The 25,100-nt window shown below is 43.0% G+C and overlaps 1 protein-coding gene across 7 annotated transcripts in view; it reads right to left on the reverse strand.

Annotated features, from left to right (window-relative positions):
* The window catches only part of ELAVL2 (ELAV like RNA binding protein 2), a 113,422-nt gene that overhangs the window by 82,816 nt on the left and 5,506 nt on the right, over positions 1 to 25,100 (reverse strand). For 2 of the 7 annotated variants that reach the window (XM_033084577.1, XM_033084569.1), the window contains exon 1: positions 7,716 to 7,773. The exons of 2 other annotated variants lie outside the window; for them this stretch is intronic. The gene's annotated coding sequence lies outside the window, so the exon portion shown is untranslated. Of the gene's footprint in view, positions 1 to 5,063; positions 5,130 to 7,715; positions 7,774 to 25,100 lie in introns of those variants that run through there. 3 more of the 7 variants (XM_033084579.1, XM_033084578.1, XM_033084570.1) reach the window with 3 other exon arrangements.

The following is a 25,100-nucleotide window of genomic DNA, read 5'->3' on the forward strand; positions in this document are numbered from 1 at the left end:
ATCCAAATTGCTTTCTGACCTGATTCCTCCTCTACCCTCCTCCAGGTAATACTGTATAAATTTTCATCAATATAAATAATAAACAACAATTAAAAAAACAACTCCACAAAAACAAACAAAAAACCAAACAAAAAAAACACAGGAAAGATGACTCCGACCACCCCTTCTAGTACGCAATTCTACTTCTGAAAAAATATGTAACAACAGTATTGCAAAAAATACAATCTGCAGGGACGCTACTGGTTTAATATACCTTACCTTTCCTCTTCCATGGCTGAATCGCCTCCTCTCAACCCTTACAAGAAGTAACTAAGGCATTTTCCTACAAATACTTATTTGAATGTCCAAGAACAATTCTGTTCATCCATTCTGTAAAACAAATCCTACTAACTTCCTTTCTAACATCAAGACTTCAGGTACAGAAGAACATCAGTACTCCAGTTTCATTCCATACAAATACTTAAAGCTTATTCAGCTAAATCTAAGTAAGGACTTGGCTAAACAAACTCATCTGGAGCAGTCTGAAATTAAATGCAGCAAGCACAGACCAACAGAGAGGCTGCTCAACACACATCAAGTGAACATTCCAAGTGAGTATTCTCTCCTACCTCTAGGCAGACTGTCTTACAATGCATTTAAATGTTAAAGCGTTCCCTCTTTGCCAGTACTTAGGTAGTAAGTATTTACAAGACTGCACATGCATGTTTTTTACAGTATGTTATGGCAATTCAGTTACTTTCCGTTGTATAATGCTTTCTTTCTACCTCTACTTCACACACACCTGAAGAAGTAAGTAAAGTGTCTTACACCCTTAACACGATTTTAAGTGTTCCACCACCTCGGTATTTTCTAGCTTCTGGATCATTTGGGCAACTATTGCAGGTTTACAGGGATATACCTGGTTTTATGCTAACTGCAGCAAATCAAGCTGTTCATTCTTGCAACAGCTTACAACATCTAATCTAAACTTCTGCCATTTCTGATCAGCAGCTGAACTATTTGAGCAATAGCACGACTGCATGAGGGAATAAAGAATCACAATCACCAATATTTTATGTGAAGTTCAAGACTGCCCAAAATTATTCTCATTCTGATCCTCAGCTGGCATGCTCACTGCCAGCACACTTAAACACTTTAAACACTTAACTCTCATCCCAACTTCAGCTTTCTTCAAACCCTCATTACACAGGGCTTTACTATGACTACCAAAACAAATTAAAACCCCTGTTGCTTGAGTACAGGAGTACCACAAGGCTCAGACAGAACAGAAAACAGGGTGACAGTAGTTTAATCCCCATCTGGAAAACTTCAGCTTCTCTTTTGCTTGGTTTTAAAGTTGAAAACCTGCAATCCATATAAAAACACTGACTACTAAAAGTGAAGTGTTTCACCAAGGTCATCTTTCCAAGATGTATTTACTGCAGAGCTGTATGTCAGGAAGTCTATGTGAAATATATGCTCTTCCAAATACAATGAAGACAAACCAGCAATTAGGTCTCTTATCACAGATTGAGTCAGATTTAGCACTGCATTTAGCTGTTCTGCAAGCATCAGATGCAAGGAGATCCCACAAACAAAAACAATTCCTACTAGCCAGCTTAGCATTGGCAGTTTGTCTGAGCTTAAGTGGTAATCAGTCAAGAAGCCTACTCATGTTATTTAGCCACCAGAGACTTGGTATGACTTTCAGAATTTCAATATGGATTAGGCAACAAAACATCTTGATCTGGTCCACCAGCTGTAGTAGCTAAAACTTACAAACTGTCTTATGTCAGCTTCTCCAGAACTAATCCTTCTGAGTGCATCAAATTAGGTAGATTTTACACAGGCAGGATCAAAAAACCACATGTAGCAGCTTCCTTCAGAAACAAAAATACAGATGTCAAAACCCAAAACACCATCAGCTAATCCTGCTGGACAGTGTCATGATTTTTCAATTGATTTGGGGGCTGTCGGAAAAATAAATCTATGCCCTAAAGCAACATTCTCTTACACTTTTCAAGTGTTAGCAACAGCTGGTAACACTCATTGTCCTCTACAGACACTAGCATCTATTAGAAAAAAATTTCAGCAGAAGTGAAGATGGCATTAAACCAATATTGAAATGTACATTCATCCAAATTGAGTTTATCCATTAGCTCACAATCAGTTTTATTGCTATGAAGAACATCATTGGCCACAAACATCATCAAAAGCCATTATGTTGTAAGACAAAGAGTTCTACCTATAAAGCAGCATTTCTGCATCACGTTACTTAGACAGAAGCTTGTGCTTGCATCCTTGTACTATTTTTAACTGCAAAGTCTACATCTGCAGGGGCACTGACTTATTTTAAGATGCATGAGAAAGCTGAACTATTCCTTGGGCTTTTAGAACACTAAATCATGTCACCTATTTCCTACTTAGTCCCCAACTAAAGTAAGCTTAGAATTTTTGAGAGATAAAGCTATCTTAGTACTACAAGAACTTTTATAGAATTCAGCTTGGGCCTTCACTGTAGTTTGAATATTGCCATCTAGAAACCTGGGACACATTCTGTAAGCTTTTTTGTCTTGGTTTTGGGTTTGGTTTTTTTTAGGTTTTCTTTTTTTAACCTAGATAACCTAGCTCAGCCTTAAGTGTGCTAGGTCATAATTGTTGAAAATGTAGTAAGTAAATCTTTTCCTCCCATTTAAAAAACGCATTTTAAAGGAATCCAGGAAAAAGAATAAAAAAATCAGTGTCACATTAATATGGTAAAGTCACAATACATTTACTTGCAGAAATATTACACTAGCATGATTACCCTAATAACAGGAAGATATTTATGTAAATATGAACATATTTAAGACATATTCCAAGCAAGGACTAAAGCAATTAAAAAATCTCCACTGCATATGGAAAAGATCAACCACTCCACCAGAATAAACCCTCATAAAATAAATTTATCTATTGCTGAAGCAGAAATATCAGAGTGGGTACATCCAAAAGACATTTGAAAGGGGCATTAAAGATGTGCTTGGTGAGATTTGAATACATCTGATAAAATTCCTTAGCAGTTTCAAGGTCATAATGGCAAAAACTTCTAATATCTAATTCTCCAATTAAGAAATATTCTGTTGTACAGTGTGTATATAGAATTCCAATTTTATATTTGCAAATAAAATTATCTATGCATAATCACTATAAACGAGGTTCAAAGTCCACTGCTAGAGCTATCACCCCCAATATAACATTTCTCAAAGGTTAGAGAAAAGAGATGAAAAAACCTGAACGTAACTTCAGAACTCAATTCATGGAACTGAAAAAGGAAAACTGAAGCTGCCACTTAATACCATTGTGCTTCCTTAACCAAATGTCCCCACAGAGTGGAACACCTTCCAGGTTCCTCAGTTTGATTTAAAATTGGCCATCAAAGCAAAGATGAAGTCAAATGGCATGGAGTTTTTCAGCACAAAAAATCGGGAACCTATTACTTTTCACGAAAATACACACATCCTTAAATACTCAAGTCATTAGGTGTTACAACTTTTTCCAATATCGCTTGTAAGAACATAAGACAGTGAAGTCCTACACAGCTACTAAACTTTATCAACCAAGGCTGCCTTCAAAACTTAGACACGGCAACAACTTTTAGTCTCAGAAACTTAAATTAAACAAACTACAATAAAAGACTGTTTTAGAAACACAAGTTTTCTTATGCATTTTGCGTGGTTTCTGGATTTTTTTTTCCCCAATAACTACCAATTTTCCAGTTCTTACAAGTGACACCTGAACACAAACGGACGCTACCGAGGGGTTAACGAGGTGAAACGGCACCGAGTTGCCCGGCTGCTCCAAGTGCTATCACTGATATATCAGCGTTATGCAGTTGTAGCAAAACCAGCTCCCACTCCACGCACTCAAGGCAAGAATGGGAATTTTTCTTTCCCAGGGCAGGGCAATCTGAAAACGCAGGCAGTATACCGAACCTCGGCAATGCTCCGTACAAGAAGCAGGGACGACGAGGCGACGACCCCTCAGCCTCACCAAGCTCGGACGCGCCACGCTGGTGCAACACTCAGCTCCTCAGCACGACGGAACTCCCGAAATAAAATAAAGCATTTGAGCCGAGCACTCTCGCATCGCCACCCCCCACCCCCGGCTCCCCGCTCCAGCGCGGGAACTCCCCAGCCCAGCAGGGCCCACTCGCAGGGCGGGACCCTCCGCACCGTCTGCCGGGACGTGGGGGTGAAGGCCGGCACCAGGCGGGACCGGGCGCTCCGCCGGGGCCACCGCACCTTTTCCATCGGAGGGAGCGCTGCTGCCGGCCACGCAGCCCCGCCCGCGGGCGCGGCTCGGCTCCCTCCGCGCCCCGCAGCTGCGGCGGACAGCCCTCGGCAGGCAGCCACAGCCCCGCGCCTTCCAGCCACGGCCCTCTGCTCGCCGGGCTCCGCCGGGCCGGAGGGGCGCGCTCGGCAGGCGGCACATGCACCGCGCTGCGCCTAAGAGAGCAAAGACGGACGGCAACAAGATGGAAAGGGTTAGGGGTAAAGTAACAAAAAGAAAAAAAAAAAAAAAAAAAAAAAAGCCCCTCTTGATCTACCACCTTATCTTAGAGTTTGGAACCCAGACCGCAACAAGCCTGTACCGGCGGAAAGCCACCGGTCACTTACAGTAGTAGGGGCCGGCGAAGGTCTCCGCACACGCCTTGATTTACCTTTACCCTTTGCGGGGGGTACCCCGGCCGTGCGCCGGCGGCCCCTAGCCCAGGCCGCCCCGCCTTCCCGCCGTGCTCCCCGCGCGGGCTGCAGCCACGCTCCGGCTCCGGCTCTCCTTCGCTCCTGCTCCGGGGCGAATCCGCCGTCCCGGCGCGCCTCTGCCAAGACCGCATGGCTCCCCGTAAGCCCCATCTCCGTTCCCAGCCCCTCGACCCGCCCTTCTTTCAGCAGCCCGAGACCGGCAGTCCGTCTGCCCGCTGTCCTTCAGGGGCGGCGAGTTTCGCAGAGCGTGGTTACCACTGCTGCCGTCCGAGGCTGGGAACGGAGTGAGAAAAAGCTGCGTGATACCCGAGGGAGCGGCGCAGCACCCCGCAGCCGCCTCACCTGATGGCTTTGCCGCTCCCGCCACCCCACCGTCCCGCACTCGCCCTGCCGCCAACAGAGGGGAGGCAGTCGGTGACGGGCAGATAAAGGCCCCCACAGCCCGCCCCCGTGGGCACCGCCTGAGTGACGCTGCCGGCGGCCACTCAAGAAGCCCCGTGCCCGCGGGGCCGCGCCCCCGGGAATGCGGGCACTTGGCGGAGCCAAGGCCGGGCGGGCCCTACTGCGCGACGGCCGCCGAGCACCTTCGGGCGGCGGGGAGAGCGTGGCAGCGGAGTCTGCTGATCAGGATGGGGCGGGAGCTTGCCTTCCCCGTGTCCGGTAGGGTCAGAGGTAGGACACCGAGAGTGCTTGCTCATCTCCCTAAGGCTCCCCGACTGGCCATCTTTCCCTGTAAAGTGTCGAGCCCCGGGGGCTGCACGCCGCTTCCTCTCCGGAAACGGCACGGCGGGGCGGACGAACCCCCAAGGCGCTCGCCCGAAGGGGCGCAGCGGCAGCGAGCGCTCCGGACCTGCGATGCGCATTAGCCGCTCCGACAGCGCCGTCCCGTTTCCTGGAGGCGCCCGACAGTGAGAGGACCCCGCTTCGCCCCCCGCAAGCACCGAGGCTGCGCTCCTGCGGGCGGCTCGTTCCCACGGGTAGCGCTCCAGAGAGTGCCATAGAGGTGTCATTGGCAGAGGAGCGGGGGGGGGGCCGTTCCCGCGGGACTGCATGGTATGGTGGGTCCCCCGCCCTCCCAGCGCTCCAACGACTAGTCAAAATACACCGCCTCACTGCCGGTCCTTGGAAACGACTTGAGGTTTAACTATCCATTTGCCTCACTCACACAGCTATCACATTAATTATTTTCGTATGTGAAATAGGTGGGTACGGTGTAACGGGCTGGCAGCAGCATAAATTAAACAACAATGGCAGGGCTCGCGGTCGGTCTTTGCCGGTAGCACTAGCTGCAGCGCCAGCATTTACCATCGCCGCCTCCTCCTCCTGCCCAGACTCTCCCACCGCCGCGGGGACGGAGTGCGAGAGGACGGGAAATGCGCCCGAGGACGGGACGCCCCGTCCGTCCCTTTGCCCGGAGCCCCGCCAGGATCCCTGCCGCGGCTGCCGGACGCAAACTTTCCCCGCGCACACCGGTGACCGCTGTCCGCGTCCCCCGCCGCCCCGGTAGGACCACGGACAGAGATCGGGGCCGCCCCGCCCACGCTGCCCGAGCACCGCCGCGCAGTGCCCCGACGCCCCGAACAAAGGGACGGGTCCCCTCCCGCGGCGGGTCACTCATCCCCACGAAAAGACACGGGTCCGCCCCGCCTGACGGTAACAGAATTCTCTCCGGGAAAGCTCAGCGGCTCTCCTCACCCCGCCGCCCGCCCTCCGCACCCGCTAACAATACGGCCGACCGCGTCTTTGTGCGCCGTGGCACGCAGTCGCCTCCCAGCCCCGCAGGAAGCCACGAAACGCTGTGCGACTAATGCAATTAGGCACGGAGAGCCTTATCCCGGCTAATCTGGAAACGCGAGTTTATCTCCTCAAAGTGATACAGTCTCCCTCCACCCCGTGCGGGTCCGTCCCCTCGGATACTCCCCGCAAGGAGAGGTATCCGGAGCTGGACGGGCGCGGTCACGCCGGGAACTTTGCGGCTGGGCCAGCCCAGGTAGGGATGCGCACGCCGTCCTGCGTGGGCGCGGCGCGGTCCCCCGGTACCGGCGGCTGCCCTCCTCACGCTGCCAACACTTGCAGCGCTCAGCTTCGCGGGCACGCTGCCACTGCCTCGCTCAGCGCCGTCGGCACGAACCGAGCCGACACGGAGCAAACGCAGGTGATCAGCACAATTCTGCAAGGCATGCACCTCTGGAATGGGTCGCGCGGACCCGATCGCACACGTACAATAATGGAAAGAATCAAGCCATAACTTACCTTCCTCTCGTCGGCTTATCAAAAAAAAAAAAAAAAAAAAAAAAAAAAAAAAAAAAAAAGTAACGGTGCAGTTCTCCCGGTAAGGAGTAAGAGGCAGATGGAGAGTTCTCTCAAGACAACAGACAAGAGCTAAATTGCTGACAGTTATAAAAAGGAACAAACAAAAAACCAAAACAAAACCAAAAAAATCCTTTCCCTCCCCCACCCCCAACAGTCCAACACTAGGACGGAAAAATAAAAAAAAAAGAAAATTTAAAAATGAAAACGGGAGAGCTCAAAAGGGAGAGAGTGACAGGACGACCCTCCTTTCGCAACCCAATGGAACAAAAAGAGGGGAGGGAGAAATGAAGGAACAAAGAAAAGAAGGATGGAAGGGCGATTTTAAAGACGCTCTCTCTCTCCCTTCCTCCCTGCTGGTCACTTCCTAGCGGCTCGCCACCCGAGCCAACTGCAGCATCGCGGAGTGCGCGGGGGGTCGCGGGGGGGTTGGGGGGGACGCCGTGCGGTGCGGTGCCGCGCCGTGCCTCGCAGGGAGGCGGACCGCTCCGCAGATTTATAGCAGCCCCGCCGCCCGCTGCCTGCCCGCCGCCGCGCCGGGGCGCGTGCGTCTGCGTGCCGCGCCCGGCGGCGCGGCCGCGGGGGCGCGGCGGGGGGGCGTGTGTCCGTCCAGAGCCGGCCGCGTCCCGTCCCGCGTCCGTCTGTCCGCGCCCGCCCCCCGCGCGGCAGCCGCCCCACGCCTACCCCGGCGCCACGCGCGGCAGCGTCCCCGCACCCCGGCGCAACGCAGGCTGCTGGCGGCGCCGCGCGCCCACATTGGCCCGGCCGCCGCCCACTGGCCCCGCCCCCGGCGAGGCGGCGGTCGCCCATTGGCCGCGCGGGCCGCCACTCCGGCAGGGCGCATGGCGCCGCGCTTCAGCGTGCTCTGCGCTGCGCCGCGCGGGGCCGCCTCGGCGCGCGCGCGCGCGCGGGCGGGCCCAGGGGCGAGCGGGCCCGGCGCGGAGCTGCGGCCGCTCCCAGAGCGCCCCGCCGGGCGCTGCTGCGGGACGGGCGCTGCGGCCGGCCCGGACAGCCACGTGGGAGCGGGGCGGCGCAGCACGGCACGCCCGGCTCGCGGGGGCCACCATTCCTTTGCAAGACGCGCTGCCGCGAAAGCAGCCTTTTTTTTTTTTTTTTTTTTCTTTTTCCTTAATGTCCCCACTCCACCCAGTTCTGTCCGCACGTGTGCCAAGCTTTTTATTATCATCCCCCAGGAACTGCTCTTGCCCTTTTTGCCCTTCTGGGAGTGGATATAATAATGTGTGTTAAATAATGATATATTAAAAAATCTTCTAACAAACATTCTGAGAGGAAGGGAAGGAAGAAGCAAGCTTTTATAGTCAATTCCTGTCTTGCAGAGCAAATAGATGCTTACAGAGAAAAGAGGTGTTGTACGGAACAAGCCTGCATGGTATTCTGAAGCATGCCTTTCACTCAGTATACTGTTTGACCTTCACGGCACTTGATCATTTCTTTTCAGAATCAGAAGTGCTTCCTAGATGTGTTTTTTCTTCTGCAACACAAGTGTGTGTCATGTATTTCCAATAGCAAAGCACTTACATCCTGCAGAAAGCAAATGCTTATTTAGAATATTCTGGCATTTGCGAGTAGCAAAGCGCAAAAATAGAGGCACAAATGGAGACATAGCATTTCAATGAGAGTGTCCCTGCATGTTTATAAATTATTAACACAATGAACTGTGTATCATCTGTTTCTTAATGATCTTCCTATCCTACCACTGTGACAACTGAGAGTTATACAGGGACTGATTTTACATTTTACATAATTAGCTCCATGCTTAATGCATCCAATGTTTTTCTAGAACACACAATCTGATCATTAACTGTGTATCACCAACGTTTTGATTCAGCAGCATTCAGAAAAGGTAGGTAACTCCCTGGTGGAACAAGTACCAAACTACTGGCCCCAAGGACTGAATAAAGAACAGGGTGGAGATGGCTACTTTCTCAAAGCTGTTTATACAAAATTCCTACATGAAGTGATGTCTATTCATACACAGTTTGTGGATGTATATATAAATTGTGCTTTTGGCAATGTAAATATTCAGAAATGTTTACACTTTTTCAGCTTATGGCTGAGGCTCAGACTTTTTTAATTATGGAAATTTTACCCTTAGATGCAGCAAAACTGCTACCATAAGTCTCCTAATGATACCAAAATTTATCTGCTCAGGTTTTTTTATTCTATAGGAGCATTTATCAACAAATCATATATATTTATACATTTCTGAAATAAAGTACTCAAAGTATTACTTGTTCTACCAAGTAGAAAACATCTATAAAACACGGTGCACAAGGTTTGTCTTCAGAATTACTAGATTTAGTTGCTTATTACTTTCTTGCTTCATGTGTTTAAGAAAAAAAAAACAAAACAAAACTGTTCCTTAGGAGAACATCGTCAATGTGTAAAATAAGAAAGGAAGAAAATAATTTTTAAAAAATTTAGATTATTTCTTAAGCAGTCTGCTGCATTCACCAATCACTCAGTGCCCCCAAACATGTCAGGTACTTCCCTCCTCCCCCCCGCAAAACAGATTTAAAAATGGTGTGAATACACACCTCTTTTTAGACCTAAAAAGACTCTGTTTAAACTGGATGCCAAAATGCAAGATGTATGCTGTTGGAAATGAGAAGAATGTCTTTCTGAACCTTCAGGAAATTAAAGGACTCTGCTCTCAGCATCTTCCCTGTCAGGTCTGACATTCAGGACTCCTGATTCCCCACAACACTCCCCACCCAAAACGAACAATCTTTCAGCTATAATTAGTGACCAGCTTTTAGAGACAAAATCCAAACTTTATGCATTTTCTTTCGAGGCTTAATATCTCTACCAATAATGTACTCACATCTGTCATGTTTGTCAATACACAGTGCTAAAGTGAAATTAGGCAGAAAATAGCTGTTTTAGCAAATTGCCCTGTCATCGGCCTTTCTCATCTCTGATGTGTATTCAGAAGCCCTTGATTCCAGCTAAGGCAGAAGAAAGCAAGCTAAATTTTCTGTTCTTCCAGGAAAAACACGCTTTCATGTGAAGTTCCCCTTTGCTTAGCTAATACGTCTGAAAAGAAGTCTTTATGATTAGCGGTAGTTGGCTGTCTGGACACAGCCTTTAGCTAAAACGTGTACGGGTTATTAAACAGACGTTGGACACAGACGGCTGTAGCAGGAAGGAAGGGCAGTGGCAATTGTTCAGGCACGCTGATCCCTGTTGGATCCTCTGGCCAGGACTGAATGGTCAGGGAATGGCAGTCAAAGCAGCGAATTGCGCTGGAAGAAAAAGGTTTACCAGCTAGCATAGAGGAGGTTTTTTTGTTTGTTTGTTTGTTTGTTTTCTGTTAATGAAAGTGAGAACACAAGAAAGCGAGCAATGGAAGAAGCGCCTGCTGCCCACGGAGGGGCGGGCACGGGGCGAACCGCGCGCTCAGCACCACGGACAGCGCCCGGCCCCGCCACGGCGGCTCCCGGTGAACCCGACCGTCCCCTCCCTACCCTCCGGGGAGCACCTCGGGACTGTGCCCGATATCCCTGCGGGCCCGAGACTCCCTCTCCAGCACTTCGGACAAATGGTTCGTGGTGTTCGGATGCCGTCATAAGGGTGGGTGCGTGTGCTGTGCCTGTGTGTTACTGAACGCTCGAGATTCTACGGGCTCTTTTACCAGGGGTAACTTATGTTTGCTCCCCTTACTTTCGCAAACAAACGGTGACGGGTATGAGGGTTTCAGACCAAATCTTGAGATGCACACTTCCTGAGACAACACATACCTGTGCGGCCTTCAGTCTGGGTGCGGGATTGTTTTACCTACTTCTTTTCTGAAACCTCTCTCCGGACATAAGATACAGATATTGCACAAAACTACAGTAGCATGAACACTGCAACAGAGACTACTATATCATTTTCTATTCTATTACACAGAAACGTCTGAACATTAATAAAAACTACTGTCAAAGAGAGGTTAACATTTAAGTGGGGAAAGGAAAGAGGGTGTTTCACCTTTTTTTTTTTTTCAATTGAGACTAAAAAGGTATCTCTACAAAAAGTAATCACAGCTCCTTATATTTTCTACAGACAACTGTGGAACCTTCATCTGGAAAAAAAAAAAAAAACCAAACAAACCTGAAAGAAGAGTTCTATTTATCTAAACTATTATATATTTACTTGTTTCCTACTGTGACCAGGAAAAGGTAGATTGCTGCTGCACCACGACTGAGGTAGTTTCTTTTATTGAGGATTTGTATTTCCAGTGGTGTGAAATGCACATCTAATTGTAAAATAAGACTGTGTCACCTGCCACTCAGTTGCTGCCATCAACCTCTTTTGTGCTTGGATCAAATTACTGCACAACAGAGAAAGTGACAGCATCAGGGCACAGTGACAAAGCTGTAGTTTGCACTGAAAGGAGACCGAGGCCCAAAGAGACACTGCAGCTACAGAAACAGCTGTCTTATCAGCACACTGCAGAGATAGAGATGGCTCAAGAGGTCCTCAACAGATAATGACTTGAATAGCTTTGCAATGCGCCAAACTTCATGCTTGATAAGACCAGCCCAGTGTAGAGAGCAGCAGAGATTGAGCTCTATTCTATTTTATCTGTGCCGTAAATTAAGAAATTGAAATTCAGGTGGCACAGCAGCCAGTATGTTGCTGATAATCCAATGAAGTAAACTGTCATTAGGATCTTTTAGCAAAGAAATACTATTACTTGACAATACTTTAATAAAAATACCTTAAAAAATCCCCATCCCAAATCGCTGTCCCAGCAGTACCAAACTGGGGTGGGGGTTCTTTGTCTGTTTTGCTGTTGTGACATATCTTTGAGTCCCAGAACAAACCATCCATTTGGCTGTCAAGTTCTTACAAAGGACAAAACACTTTCACTTTGAAACTGCAGCAGCTTATTTCCAATTCCCCATTTCCTCTGCGGGAGAAGGAACTGCACTGTGATTTTTAATACACAACAGTCAAGCTCACATGAAAGCACACAAGCTCAATTCTGTAGCAGACAATACAAGCATGTGTTCGTGAGCACAGCTAAGCAAAAATTAATTACTGCTGCGAAAAGAATCTGTAATGACCTTTGGAATTATTCACTTGGAAAAAAAAAAGAGCCATGGTACACAAACTACATATTCTATAGCAGACAAAAAAATCCTGTTTCAAACTGTGTTTTTAGTTTGATTAATGGCATCAGATGAAAAATATTATAGCTCCATCTTTTTCCAGTAGAAATACTTACTTTAGACTGAGTTCAGCTTAGCTTTGATCTCTGTTTTTCTTAAAAGCTTTGTAGAAAATGCAATTAAAAAGAATATAATTGGAGTATATAACCTAAGGTCACAGAGCTTCATTTTCTAATGAAGGGTTTGCTACATGCACTTAATTCCTTGAGATTGGTTCTTGAAGGGCCAGAGTAACTTGTAAGCCATTAAGTTACCTAATTTTGGCCACTAAGGCTACCTTTCCATCTTCTTCAAATAATAAATTAAGACAAAATTAACTATTTCTTAAGGAAAGACAAGGCACTTAAGCCAAGAGAAACCTGAACAGAAACCTAAAGATTTACCACACAGACTTGTTAAACGTAGGGTAGAGAGGTGAGACTACTTTTATCCTCTGATAATCGAACCTCACATATTTGGCCTTAGCCTGTCACTGTATCTGATAGCAGGAGCTAGCAAGAAAGACCCAGAAGATGAGTAATTTATTTCATGTATTAAGACAGTAAGCTTTCTCAGAGCCAAGAGGGAAGGCAGAATCTGGGGAGAAGGGAAGCATGTTTGGCACATGCACTTTATGTTAGATATACCTTTCTGCTTGTCCCTGAGATCTGGGAGCTCTTCTAATGATGTGGCAGAGAGCAAAACAAGAGGGTGAGGTGAGAAAGCATAAGGCACAAGTGGATAAGGTCAAACCTGTTCAGCAACTTAGGTCCACTGTGCAGTTTCAGCACACACAAATTACTGCTAAGTGGCTGTGTCTGAATCAGAAAAATACTCGGTTTTTGAGATGCATTTCAGAGTTAACAAGAAGGCAGGTCGTTTTGATAAAATTCACAAGCCAGAGAACTCAACTATAACAATTTGCCCTTGTGCCTTCTAATTTGTGGGGAATACGTAAACAGAGCCTGAAGTGATTGATACCCTTGCCAGCAAAACACTGTGTAAATGTGAGGAGAAATTACCTTGTGTAAAAGAGACGATGAAAAGCAAGAATGCAATCAATATTTTTAATGCTGCTTTTTATCCCAAAATAACAGTTTCTTTTTAAGTTCTCCAGTGAATCATCCCAAACACTGTCAATTCGGTTAGATTAAACTTCCACCATAACAGTAAGTTACTCCAAGAAAAAGATGTATTGTTATAAAGTAATTGCAATGAGCATATCCTCTCATGGTATTAAAGCTAAAGGAATATTGACTTAAAAGATGGATTTTACTTTTTTTTCAAGAGCCTGTGTCTGTTTTCATTTGTTGAGGTGGAAAGGAAGAATTACTCAAAAAACTTTTTTAGTATGCTAGCATTTTTCCTGCTGGTAGCACAGTGAAGCAATATAGTAGCTGTTGCTACCATTATTTTACTGAGAAAGTCCTTGAAAATTCCGAAGTGTTTGTATAATATGTAATTAGATCATTTTCAGATAATCAGACCACATAAGTAAGATGGAATTTTTTCAACCTTGTAAAGCAAGTACTTAAATATATTCCAAATAATTTTATGTATCAACTTAAATTTTTTGTTTCATTCAATTAAGATAATATGACTCCAGCTGACAATAATAATTCAGTAAAATACACATTGTGTTCTGCACCAACATATGCGGGCAGGATTTCAGGAAGTGTATTAAACTATCTCCCTCCTTCTACAAGTAAAGTTCATCTTTTTACAACATACACCTGCTATGACTGCTCAAACATGGCGAGTGAACAACTGCATGCTCTTGAGAAGGGATATTAAAAATACTTTTTTTCATAGCAATATATTATAGGCAGTTACCTCTTTTTTTTATGTGTACTCCATGCTTGCCACTTTACACAGTTCTTCATACATTTCCTTTAAATTTATATGTTGCATGTTACAATGTTTTTATAAAGTGGCTTGATAATCAAAACATGTAGAATTAGAATCACCAATTATTTATTGCAATTACTAGATATGAAAACCAAATCTCATTTTCAAAAAGGTCTTCCCTTATGTTACTTACATCATCAAGATCCTTCTTTGACCTATCAAGCTAAAAAGTATCCAAATAACTACTTTTTCTTTTTTTTATGACAGAATTACTCACTTGACACAATGGTCTGTCACTGATGCTGGCCTAGTTTTCTTGTCTTTAAATGCTCAAGGTTTTGTTTCTTCTGCTATGCAACTCAGTTTTTGCATCAGAAGTACTATGCATAGCTCTGTACCACTTTGATTCTGCTGGAGATGAGTCATCAGCAAATCCAAATCATAAATGATCATGTAGCTGCAAATATCTAAAAAGTTATTCAAGCTAATAGGAAGGCACTGCATGGTCTTACGACTTAGTGGAACAAAACATATAACAAAATTCCAGCAAATTATTCTGATGATGTCATGAACACTCACTCTTCTGAAAGTTCTGCGTATTTGGTCATTAGGTAATAAATATTACCCTGCAGAACACGTATAAAGGTGCTATTTATTATTATTATTATTATTATTATTATTATTATTATTATTATTATTTTAGCAGAGGTTTTCAGGGAAAGGAGAATTATTTCTGCTCCTTAGTTCAAAAGAAGCCCCCAGTTTAAGACATTAAGAAATACAGATCTTTGAGTAACAAAATTTTGGGCAAATCCTATTTTCTTCTACAAGCAGCATACCACATAAGGTAGAGAAGTAGAATACATTGATTTAAAAATGTTTGTTGCCACCTTGCATTGCATTCTCATGAAATAAAAATGAAGCACAGATTTAGTTAAATTACTGTAAAAAGGCTATACTAAAATATATCTAGAGGCTACTTAGAGATAGTACCAAATGAACACCTCCATAAAATAAGGACTTTATTGGAGTATAAGTTTTAGGGTCAAGATAATATTTCTGTCCATGTTTTAGAAGATGTAACACAGTGAATTAGAACCATGGACTTCCATAAGCAGAGTGGTAATAAGCATTTATTTAAGTGCAGGACACAAAATGATCTTTTCAGAACAGGGAGACTTACCAGCAAGATAAACCTCAATAAGAATAAGTGACAAGTGACTGTGATTCTTCGAAAAGTAAGATCATAATCAACTGTGCAAATAAGAAAACAGCAGACCTGAAGATGAGATTGTAGGATACTACTACTAGCTATGGAAATACTATATTGCAAGGTAGAGAGATTTCACTCTAAGATGTACAAACAAGAGCATGATTTAAAAAGAGATACATGAATACACTTACTATTTGACATTGATGAGCTGAAAATAGAACACTGCATCCAGTCTTTCCTCATTTTTAAGAAAAACTGGAGAAAGCCCATAAAAAGATGCTTAAAAGCAAAGATTTTAGAAAACGTGAATAAAATTTAAGAGAAAAATAGTTTAGAAACAGAAACTTTGACAATGAATACAGGAAAGTATAGTCATTACATCAAAACAGACACAACTAGCATCACCAGTCCTTTATTAAAAACTTTCCTTGCCTTCTCTGAGGCAGCTCCACCAAGCTCTGACTCCTCTCCTCTCTGTGAGTCTCCTTCTTCCTTCTGCATGACTGGCTAACCCCAACCTGCCCCTTGCCTGGCCACCTCACCACGTCTGTCCCTCACACAGCACCTCACCTTGTCCCTTGCAGGACCACATGCCCCTTCCTCAGCACAGACTCCATGCCAAACTGCCACAAACTTAATCCTCAACCTCCAACTGGTGACCAGCTAGCCCACTCTTTTATAACACCCTCACTGGACAGGCAAGGCTGTTTCCACTCCTCAGTAATCAATACAGCTGCAATTCATTGGGAAATATTGCCGTCTCCATTATCCTTACAAACTATTCTCCTACAGGAAAATGCTTTTAGAAATAACCACTATTGGCAGATTATTGTCAAGTATTATTCATGAGTAAGTTACAAAAAAAGAACATGGCTTAATTCACAAGACATGAAATCTAGTTTAGAAACTGGAAAATGCAGTAATTTCACGAATACAAGCCGCACCGTTTTGACTAAAATTTTGCTCTCAAACCGGAAATGCGGCCAATATTCAGGAGCGGCTAATATGTGAATAATTTTCTGACATTTACAACCCCAGAAGTGCCAGCCAGGGTGCTGAGCCGAGCGCCTGCCAGCAAAACCCAGGATTTCGCGATTGTTACAAATTGGTTAATGTGTTGCACGGTGGGTGGGGTCAGCTCAGTGCCGGCAGCGTGGGGGGAGGGAGGGAGGCACGGGAGTTCCCTACTTCAGGCGGGGGAGAGGCAGGGGGCTCTGTGCTGCTATCCCCACGGCTTGGGGAGGAGGCGGGGGTCCGCCCCCGCTCTCCGCCGCCGCCGTGCCGGGAGCGGGCTCCGCGGGCACCGCGCCCGGCCGCTGCTGCCGCTTGGGCTCTGCGGGCTCCGCGCCCGGCCGCCGCCACCGCTGCGCGGGCTCCATGGGCTCCGCGCCCGGCCGCTGCCGCCGCGCCGGTAGCGGGGAAACTCCGTCCCCACCCGCCACAGCAGGAGCAAGCAGGCTCCGTCCCGGCCCGCCGCGGCAGGAGCGGGGAAACTCTGTCCCTGCCCGCCGCCACCGCCACGGTCGTGGGGAAGCTCCGTCCCCTCCCGCCGCTGCTGCCGTGGGAGCGGGGGGGTCTCCGTCACTGCCTGCCACCGCAGGGCAGCGCCGGGCCGGGGTGACCGAGTCCGGTGGCAGCGGTGGCTGGCCCTGAGCGGCCCACCGAGCGGTAGCGTCGAGCTGGGCCACCTGGCCCCATCAGCAGCCCCTAGCGGGCTGAGCCTGCACAGCCTTAGCTCAGCCAGTAAACCCCACCCTGCCGCGGCTCTGTTACTAATTGGCAACTTTGTTGCACGCGGGTCCTCACTGCGAACACAGAGTGGCTTATACTCAGGTGCGGCTTATTTATGGACAAAAACCGAAATGTTTGCCAACACCCAGAGATGCGGCTTATACTCAGTGCGGCTTGTATTCGTGAATTTACTGTATTCTTTAAGAATAGTAAAGTACTGGATCACATTACTTAACCAAGTTGCAGAGGTTCAAAGTTAGATATGAAGTTTATTTTCTCTCAGATAATAAGATTTTTGTATTATTCTCCACCACCAAAATTACTACGATTCTAAATAGTATTTTTCCCTTTTTGTCTTTTAAAATCGGCTGAATGTCTGATTTTAACCAAAATCACATATAACACCCAAAACATTAAAAAACCCACATAAAAAACCACCCAAAAAAACCCCCAAAAAACACACCAAGACAGAAATAGATCTCATAGGCTAAAAAACGTGTGAAGGCCTAGACAAGCTCTCTACACATTTTCTTCCTCCTGTCAGGAAACACTGAAACCCAGCAAATACAAGTCTGATGAGCAAAGCTATTTGCATTCTAGCCTTTTTTTCAAGGACTGATTGTTGGTTTGGTTTTGGTTTTGATCTTCCAGACCTCTAACTTCAAAATGCCTTTCAGCATTTGGCTGTTGATTTTCAATTTGCTTTTATTTGAGACATGAGAATCCAGAATTAAGCAATCTACAATCTGCATTCTGAAAAGTCACACATCCTTTCGTAATTCCCACTTGGGCACTTAAAATGGTGAAATATTAACTTACTGATGATAACTTTGGGCAACAAAAAACCTGCATCAGGCACATAAATACACACACCCACCAAATTGGTTCTGAACAAGGACAAAATTCTACACTTTAGACATCATTATCAGACATGATCAACAATACTAAAGATTCAACTGTATACTGCACTATGTGAAACTACAATGAAGAATCTGGTTTTTATGTTCAAATAGCAAAATGCCGAAACACATGCAATTAAGGACCAGGATTAAATTTTCATGGTCTAGAAACAGTTCCTAACAATGGGAACTGGTTTAAAACAGTATTTGCATGATAGCATGGTTCCCACAATCTTTCCCCTGTTACGTCTATGTTATTTTCTTCATCCTTTACAGGAAATGGGAGATACACTGTGAGACTAAAAGTTGATTTGAATCATGTGACATTTAACACAAAACTGAAAATATTCATGTCATTAGTCAAGAAGCTGTAAAGTCTCTCTTTTGCTACTCAGATTTGCTTTGCAAACTTAAGACTTGACTGCCTCCTTCAACTCACGTTTAACCACGTGGAACTTAACTTTTTTCCTAGGTTTTTGGGTTTTTTGGTTGGTTGGTTTCCTTATGTCATTACATGAAGAAAAACAAAATTAATATTATAGGGTATTGCTTTCTGATTATGAAAACCTACTCATCTTCCCAAAGATATGAGATCAACATTTCCCATGTGCATGAAAGAGGATGTAAGCAACTAATGCAATTAAGCCACAATTATTCAAAATGCTGTAAAAAGTCTTACTTAGCCTTTCAATCCACAGCCTTTTTCCTCTTTTCCCCTGCATGGCAAATCTTGAAACTGACAAGATTTACAACAGATGTATCTATTCTACCTACCACATAATCAGTGCTTCTAGCTGCTATACTAAGATAAAAGGTAAATATCAAGTTACACCTCAATTATTTTAATTTTTTTGCTATAGCTCCCCCTTAATCCTTTCAAAACACCCCTGTAACTGCTAATGAGCATTCAGAGCCAGAATAAAATAACTGAATTGTGAAACTTACAGCCATCTTCTCACTTTCTAAAAGTCAGATATTTGCCTTCAAATAGGATCTTATTAGTTCTCCCAGTATTTGTTTTATGTATTCCCCCATATTCCTTCAGCACGCTCAAATAGGCTAATATATTTTTTGTATTTTTTCTATTTTGACCAGGAGTTTGAGGTCCTAAAAGCCTACAATGCTGTAACTATGCAAATGAACATTGTGAGCCATGCAGATAGATTGTGTAATGGGATGTTGACCCAGTCACTTATTCTGCTTGGAATAACAGCATTTTCCATGGAAGACTGAGACAGTCTCAGACAGACTGACTACTTATTGCTTGTACCTGTGAAGAATCACCATAGTTTCTATATATGAAGATAGTTTCTATGTGTTAAGATGTGTACATATCTTAAGAAAATCAGTATTTCATTGCATACTTTGGTGAAGATGGTTTACCAAATACAGCCCATTTCCACAACATGAGATAAAAAGGCTAGTGAAGTCATAAGCATAAAGTTTCTTATCAGAGTTCTTCTACAGCACCACTAGTTTGCCATAAATTGGTGGTAAGTTGTAGCAATGCTCCATTCTGCCAGGAAGGTGTGGGCAGAAAACAAGTGACAGTAGTGTGAGGTCACACAATTTCATCTCCACTGAGGTATTAAAAAGTAAGAAAATGAGTAGAGAAATTATTTTATGCTGTAGTTATTTGAATTGGCAAAGATTGCCTTTTTAATACGCAAGAAAGGAAGAAACAGACTCTGGACATATGAGACATACAGCAAATTAAAAAAAAAAAAATTAAAAGAACCATTACCCTAGTCAAGCTTGGGAGAAAAGGTGGGAAAGCGCCAAAGTATTCAGAACAGATCCTTTTCACTCCACAGAGAACTTAATGCTTTCACAGGGATGCTCTTCTTGCATCTCCACAGCACATTAAGAATAATTGAACACGATCTGCTGTTTGGAGACATCACCTCTAACATCTCTCTTGAGTCCACAATGCTGTGTCTTTCCTCATTCTTGGTAAGATTGACACAAGGAGAAACAAGGTCATTAAAAATTACAGAGCTGGGTTTAGTCTTTATATAACTGTTGCTTCTCCCAGCTCTGATTGTAAAGTGCTGATTCAACCATAGCCAAAATACTTTTGGACAAAAAGAAAAGTTAGTTATAGATTTTTTATGCTTTTTTATTTTTCTTTTAAAACTGAAAAACAGGTCCAGAAGAAATTTGTACAGACTAAATTAGTGGACAGAATCTTCTCTTCCTTGCCTTTAAGTTTTGCTGCTGTTGTAGAAAATGATTTTTTAAATTTCCATTTGGGTAAGACTAGGAGTACTGATGTAGAGCCGTAACACTGTGGAAACTTCAACACATAGTTTGCTCTCCTTGTTATGGTAATCTTACTGAGATAAACAGAAATATTTATAGCAGGTGAAGTCAAACGTGTTGAACAATTCTCATCTGTTTAACTGCAAAGAACTTCTATTGCTTAACACATGATTCTTATACATGTATGGTTTTGCCTCAGTTTTTGTGCTGTACGTAAGAGCTGTTCTCAAATGGACTGCCAGTGTACATCAAATGTACCTTCTTATTCTGCCATTTCATATCAGAAATAAATATTATTGTTGCTTTAGGAAGTGTTTTTGTAATCATTAGTCAATTGCACTAGTGAAAAATGTAATAAAGATGTTTTAAAATTGTTCAAGTAGCAACAGTTGTTTTCATTATTCTGACATCATATACCATGGAACATCTTTTATTCTTACTATCCTGCCTTTAGGTTACAGAGGAAAGAAGAATTCCTTCTAGTCTTACATTGTTTAACTCCTATTACGCCAAGAATTTTGAGTTAAGCTTTTTCATCTTTCTTTCTTTCTTTTGTTTAATTGTTATTATTTATAGTAGACTTTAATTTTCTGTTTCAGTTCTTTTTTCTTTTTTTAAATTCACAGAACTCTGCAAAAAAGACCTGACAATAAAGATAACATATTTTTTAAATAAACCTTTCTTCAAGATTCCCAGTCTATTTATATTCATAGCCATTAAGTACTGAGGCATAATCTTCACAATTTCTTATAACATCACTGCTAATTTATTAGTGTTCACTGTTTCTGTAAGAATGTTATGTAGTTCTGCCAAGTTTGGTTCTAAATTAAACAAGGATATCACAGCAGAAGCAGACAGTGTGGGGATGAAATCAAACATCTACCACTGAGAAAACAAAAACCTGAAAAATAATTTTTAAAAAGCGCCAAATACAAATCGTGGTTGTCTTCCACTCTACTGAGGTAATCCAAACATACAAAATTGTAGCTTTCAATTAATTATGAAATATTCTGCTTTTGAACAGTTTTCTTTCAATGCTTATTTTGCATATACTTTCAATACCTTCCACGTTAATTTGGCTCAAGATGCTTACTCTGAATGATAATATAAAAAGAAGGAAACATAAGCAAGTATTAAAAGGAGATGCCTAAACTCTTTTTCAGCTGCAGAGTCTGAGAGCACTTTGCTACCAGAAGTGTGCAGTGTGGCCAGCTTGCAAAGAGGACTCTGAAGCACCATTTGCCACTGTGAAAATGCACTGTCTGCAGAGTTTGGTGCTTGATCCAAGAGTAATAAGGCAGAATGCACATTCTTACACTGCAAACTCACTAGTGCAGAAACACATCTTGCACAGTTTAGGAAGTAGATATGCAACTAAGCTAGCTTAGGAAAGGTAATAAATTTAGAAACTAGATGTAATGCTTTATTTAATAAACCATTTATAAAAACAATTTATACAACATTCTCTACAATCTACAGTCTGCAACTTCCCGCTCCTTTCCTCATTAAGTGCAGGACGTTTTGCAAATACAAATTTGAATTATTAGCAATGGGAAGATTAAGTCCTAAATACACTTTTAGTTTGATTTAATATAAATGCATATTAAGCAAGAGAGGACAAAGAGTCAAGCAAAAAAAGTTAAAACATGGAAACAGGATTCACAGCTCAGGATTTCCTGATGTATATTGTTCTGGGCTGAGCTCTGATTTTTAGGCAGTGGTGACATGATGAAACATTTCTTGATAATGAATGACAAGTAGGTGACAGCTCTGATAGCTCTTACATTAGCTGGTCAGTCACCTATTCTTTATTTGCCTTATGGATACCACTGATCTCAGTGTCATTGCTCCTCTTTCAGCAACCCAGTTCATTTTCCTGCATGAGGAAGTGCACTCCTGCAGCCTCTGGAATCCTCCTCTCATAGAGCGTGAGGAAGGGAGCAAAAAACACAGCTCAGTTTGAACAAAACTTACCCTTAAACAACAGAAATGCAGACAAATGTAGATGCAGTAACAGACCTTTGGAGGAAGTAAATTATGTTTCCATTTGAAAGCAATTTTCATAAGGAAATGCAGCTCTGCTTTCACTCAACCAGTGTTTGAATATGTAGGTTTATAAAACCCAGAAACCCAGCCCGGGTCTGCATGCAACAGGGGCAGGATGATCCTTCCAGAGCTGACCTCACTTTTGTGGTTCCTGGATTACATGGGAAGCTTGATCTGATTCTAAGACAATCCAGCTGGAGATGAAACTGCCCCAAAACTGCTGGCCATACAGACTACAAATGCTTGGGAATTGAAAGGGAAAGCCATGTTTCTGGCAGTCTGCTGCCTGGGTTCTGAGAGTGAAGCCTCTGCCTTTTGGTCTCAGGGAGATGTGGATTATGCTGCTGATGCTGACAAGGCATTGTGAGTTTACAAGACTTCATGACTCCCCATGCTGTAACAACAAAACTGCAATCAGTGGATGTTTCAGCTCTGTTCTATTTGAAAGGCCTTTTTCTCCCCTTCCAGTCTGTAGACTATGCAATTTTCCTCTTAGCTTACACTGCTATAGCCAAAATTCAGTAACATTCTGGACAAGCTAGAAAGGCATGGGTTGACAGAAGTTTTGCTTCCATAATCAACAAAAAGACTGACAGCTGTCTGAGTTTAACCGCCACTCTTGTACAAGTTTTTAAATTTGAGAAATAAAAAATCCAAATTAATCCCTTTGTGAATTCTACTTTTTTTCCTGGTCATGTCCTTTACATAAATGTGATCTGTGGGAGACCAGAATTGTGAAAGATTCTTGCTTTCTTTGATGAAAGATACATGTTTTAAGACAGCTGCTGCAGTCTGTCTTTGAAGAAGAAGTTGTTGATGGAACTGTTTCTGTATCAGCCCCCTTGAGTGGTAAACTGTGATTTATACAGAAAACACTGTCACTGACTGCCTCCATAAAGAAAGCAGCAGAGGACAAATGGCAACACATATGGTCAGACTTCTTCCTGTTAACTGCAGGAATCAAACTTCAGAGACCAGGTAGGAAAAAATCCAGCAACACTACTTACATTTGTAAGATAAGGAAAACTTCAGAAGATACCTGTAAAAATTTAATGTGTGAGGCTTTTAACCAATTATGTGAACTAAAGTACTGTTTATGTATTGCTAAATCTTGAGAAACCTCTGAGTCTTTTCATCACTTGTACATGTCAGTGCTCATGAACTGATACTGCAGCATCTTATTGCAATTCACGAGGAATCATTTCTCTGCAGCATTGATCTTCACTGCAAAACTTCTCCATGAAATGTTCTTCAACTGGAATTAAATTAAAATTCATTGCAGAAACAAATTCTAGAGAAACCTTCTGATCTATCCCAGCTCATTCCAAACATCACTAGGGGTGACAAAGAGGTTTACTATGACCAAAGCTTGTATCACTTGCCTATTTACTATCTTTACTGTCTGTGTCAGTGCCCTGCTCCAACCTCCTTTTTCCTCTCCCATGTTTCTGCTTACTCTTACTTCTCATTTCTTGCAGAGCAGACAGATAAGAAAATATCTTACAAAATCGCTGTCAATCTTTGTTTTGTCCTCCAGAAATTGTCCCAGGCATAGTGGAGATCACAGCAACTTCTGCTGTCTCTTGCCTCTAGCACTGTATTTCAAGCTGACATGAAGGGTCTGGTCTTCCCATTGGCACCCCTATTACAGTACTGGCTACATCTTAATGTTGAAAAGCCTGCTGCTTTAACACCTGTTATCTCAGTAAAGCGATGTTTAAATAACTGAACTGGCTTCAATGAACTGCAGTTGCCATTTTCCTGCTTCTTAGTGAGAAAAAATGGAGATAATTATGAAGTGGATGAGCAGGTTTAATGAAAGCTGGTTTCTTTTGGTATATTCCTGAAGCGGCAATCATCATCTGTTTGGCTTTTGAAGAGCAACAATTATAATCACTCAAAATCCCAAGGGGAACAAAAATAGAACTTAAATTAGCATATAAAATATACAGCTGGATTGGGCAAGCCTATAAAAATCTGGAAAAATCATTCTAATTTGAAAGCTATTCAAAATCACAAACAAAATGAGTACAAGAGTATTTCATATGTTTCTTCCTTTCTTTCCCTTCTTGAAGTAGTAACATAAAAACATTTATAGGATTTTCCTCAAACATGGAAATGAAAAGCCATTGCCAAGAAAGAGAGTAAGTAAAAACAGGTTAAAGGTGCATTTTCAAAATAATAGATAAACTTAAGCATTATAACACCATTTTAGCAATATTTATCTCCCAAAGTTCTGATATAACTGTATTGCAAAGTCATGTGCGATGACTTCCCAGAGCTGAGAAACAAAAATATAGCTAGGACAGCCAGTGAAACATTCCAGTTTTATCAGACAACTGAGCAGTGATAATATTTAAAATAAACTAACAAAAAATGAGAAAAATACATTGCAAAAAATTACACTATGTGTGAAGCTTTCAGTGATAATTTTGGATGGTCATTTTTATAGTTAACAGAAATTCATGAGTAAGAAAATTATTTTCCTTATGCTGCAATGTCCACATTTTGAACAGTTACCTAGTAATATTAGCTTCTGGAAACAAATCTTCATTTCCGTAAACTGTGAACTCAAAGATGGAATTTTTTTTTTAATACTATTGAATATTTATTACCTTTAATATTTTTGACTTGAAATACTAGATCTAGTTGTTCTCAGTCAAGGTTAAATAAGATAGCATGCAGCCACAGGAATGGGATTTAGAAAAAACAAAACAAAACAGCTACTTATAAAAATTTATTGTGGACAAAAATATGAGGAATTTGGATTGCTTACTATATATAATACTACCAGTACATGAACTATCTCCTAAAAAGATACTGTCTTGCAGACACAGATTGCCTCTAGTACAAAATACACTGCTTACTCTTGGTTAGAAGATTCTATATCCTTAGAGATTTTGAAACCATAACC

Source organism: Catharus ustulatus, chromosome Z, assembly GCF_009819885.2.
Source record: "Catharus ustulatus isolate bCatUst1 chromosome Z, bCatUst1.pri.v2, whole genome shotgun sequence".
In the NCBI taxonomy this organism is placed as follows: Eukaryota; Metazoa; Chordata; class Aves; order Passeriformes; family Turdidae; genus Catharus; species Catharus ustulatus.